The sequence below is a fragment of the Meleagris gallopavo genome, chromosome Z (assembly GCF_000146605.3).
Source record: "Meleagris gallopavo isolate NT-WF06-2002-E0010 breed Aviagen turkey brand Nicholas breeding stock chromosome Z, Turkey_5.1, whole genome shotgun sequence".
Lineage (NCBI taxonomy): Eukaryota > Metazoa > Chordata > Aves > Galliformes > Phasianidae > Meleagris > Meleagris gallopavo.
The window spans coordinates 8,934,205-8,937,779 of NC_015041.2; positions in this window are offsets into that span (position 1 = coordinate 8,934,205).

Here is a 3,575-nt window from a genome sequence, read left to right on the forward strand (position 1 = left end):
AAAAAAAAAAGAACAGGGCAAAAAAAAAGACTACTTTGAAATGTTTTGTATATATTGTATATATATTTTGTAAACCTCTAAAAGAATGTAAAGGAAGTGATATTAACAATTTGGATGTAATTTTTAACCCAGCAGGAGAGCAAAAAGTACATATTTCAAGATTTTGAGGCAAATAAGCTACAGGCAAGTCTCACAATCTTCTAAAAATGTAAGCTATGCTTATTTGATCTACATCTGTACCTTATAATTGTACACACAAAAATATACACGTGCACACAGGCACAGTGTTCTCCCTTCAGGACAATACACACACAAAAGATAGTAATTCTAATACTCGTATTCTGTATTTATTGCCTAATCCTGCAAATACTTAATTTAATTCCAGTTAAAGGAGTGCTCTCTTTGCCAAGCACTTACCTCAGCTTATGGCCTTATCTAGAACATGTCTAAACACAGTATTGAGTTTTTGACTATTGTGGCTAACTTGAGCCTACAGTATCAGCTCAGTGAACCAAGCTTACGAGACAGCTTTAACTTTTAATGCAATGAAGACAAGTAGAAAAGTTTTACAATTCTATTTTTCATCATGATCTTCTTGCATCTCCAGATCTTTCCAAGTGGCTCCAGAGCATGGGCTGACCAAGATGAGTTGGTGGCCAAGTGTGCCTGTTGGCCCCCAAGAATCCAACACCAGCCCCCAGACAGCTGCAACCCAACCCATGGGGCCTTGTCCTACGGGTAAGGAGAAAGGCCTGTGTTTCCATGGGCCACCTGGTGGGATGACTTCTTTCTCAGCCCTGGGAGAGTCTGGGAGCATATATCCTGAACTGCTTAAAAACCATTCAGAAAAGCCCCATCACTCATATTACAACCACCACCAGCAGTGACCTGCAGGAAGGTAGAGAATTGTAGGATTGTATCACAATAGATGTGACAGTGGAGCCCTTAAAACCTAAACAAAAATTACATGCTTTGAACAGTGTCACATCATCCACCAGTCCCACTGCCCTATGGGGTGACCGCTTAGGAGTCCCAAGAAAAAATGAAACCTAACCCAGTAAGCCAAGACACATGGTGTATCCATCACAAGATACACAGCTTTTAAAGTGCCATGACAATCTGGAAAATGTGGTAAGCAACAAGACCACCCCTCAGACCCAAAGGAACATGCAAGGCAAACTCTGCAGTCAGTTCTTAAAGACAGGAATCTACAAGCAGAGGCAGAAAGGCCTCACATGCTGCATCTCTAAGTAGCAGCATGGACCAGAAAACGAGTTACAAGCTGAGATGGAGAGAGGTACTCCTCTCCCCCAGCACAGCACAGAGGTGTAGAGAAGAAACACAGAGGGCTGCATTTATTCAGTCTCTTGCATATTACAGAATAAGGTTGGATCAGAAGTCTCAGTTCAACATAGCATTTAAGTCTGAGCTGAAACTAAGCCTCTCTTCCTTGAATGTAAGTTTGGTTCAGTGGGTTTGCCCTTAGCCATCAGTAATGCTCCCACAGCACATTCAGACATCCTGAGCTCTCTCCGGCTAAGAGCAAACACTCGTCTTCTCCTGCCGTAGTCACACTGTTATGCTAGGAAAGCCAAACATACCCCCAAGTTAGGCTAATTTAAAGAAAAAGACATCTTTTCATACATAGCTGTTTCCTCTAGCACTCACACATTTCTTTACCTCCATTCAGCGTATTTCCCTGAATGGCAATTCCTAAGACAGCTCAATTTTAAGCACCTGCACCAGCATTTCTATAAAGGAGAGTTAAAACTCCACATATCCCTAGACCTCAGCTATCTCCTGTACAGTGTCTGGAGCGCACAGAAGACTTCACACCACCAACACCAGGCTGCTAAGTCAAAGCCCTGCAGCATGGTAACACAAGCTGAACCAGACACAGCACCATCCTTATCTGCTCAGTTTTGATAGTTTTAATATTAAGCAAACGGGGATGTACATATAGCACAAAAGTATTTTTTATGTCTACTGTTCTACTAGAAAAACAGCTGAGGACTTTCTTTAGCTTGATCCAGCAGTCCTGAATGACTCCTTTTTTCTTCTAGCAGCAGCTTACTGTGGAAATTTATGGCTGGTCCATTTAGATGAGCCAGTGTATCCACACTGCTTGATACAATCTCACCTTAAAGTATACTTAACTACAAACTTGTACATCCTGAAGTACTTCACGCTTTTACTACTTCATGATGCCAAGCCAGCTCAGCCAGCACGTGGGTGACTTTGCAACATGCTTTACAAGCCACAGGAGGGAGAACGACTGGTTTACAAGGTGGATAGTGATAGGACAAAGGGGAATGGTTTTAAACTAAGACGGGAGGTTTAGGTTAGATATTAGGAGGAATTTTTTCCACACAGAGGGTGGTGACGCACTGGAACAGGTTGTCCAAGGAGGTTGTGGATGCCCCATCCCTGGAGACATTCAAGGCCAGGCTGGATGTGGCTCTGGACCGTCTAGTCTGGTGGTTGGTGACCCTGCACATAGCAGGGGGTTGGAACTGGATGATCTTTGTGGATCCTTTTCAACCCAGGCCATTCTATGATTCCATGATCTATCTGCATGTGTTTTTGTAATAGCTGGTGGCAATATAACTGCACACACTCATGGGTTGTGCATTCAAACGTGCCTCGAAATGACCACTAACATCAAATGTATTTTTTATTTATGAACTACTCCACAGGATTTCTAAGAGAAGGAGAGGGAAAAGGATCCCCATGGCAGGACACAGCACGGTGAAGAAAAAGCTACCTTTGCTCAGCCTTTCAACTTGCACAGAAATGGATAAAAAAAACCTCAAAGAACAAGCAATTGATTCACTGCTCTGCATGTATGAGCAGAAGGGAGCAATTTCAGCTGTGGATGAGCACATACCACCAGCAGAAAGCCAATTTCTTCCTGTGCCTCAGCACCATCCCAATGCAGCCCCAAGGGCAGTCTGCGCTTTCTGGTGCAGCAGGTGAAGCTCTAAGGAACTCTAGCAGGCAAAGCTTTGTTCAGGGCAGTCCCAGTCTGCTGGCAGCTGCTGCACACCTGGCTCAGGGACGCTCATGTGGTCCTTTTCCCACCTATCCCAGAGGACATCCCTACCCGACTTTCTGTTCCAAGCATCACACCTCCAGCCCTGGTCCCCACTAAACGGGCAGTGAGGTACCGGGCAGCCCCACTGCTCCATCACGGAACCACTTTGATCATCCAGTCCAAGACCTCTTAGATCACCCAGTCCAACCGCCAGCCCACCACCAGCATGCCCTCTACACCACGTCCCGCCCCGCACGGCTGCCACTCACCTCTCTCGCCAGTCTGAAGGGCGCGAACGACATCATCGATGTCGAGGTGGCGGCTGGTCTCGTCGAAGCTGTGCACGGCCATGTGGAAGGCCTCATCCTGGAAGACCACATGGACGCCTTCCATGGCGAAGTAGCAGTTGCGCTCGGGGTTGCTGTCGCTGTAGAGCAGCGTGGCGCGGCTCCACTGGTGGTGGCGGAACAGGGCCAGCAGCATCTCGCCCATCTTGGCGTAGGCGGGGGCCACGCGGGTGAGGTGAGAGTACTCGCCGCCT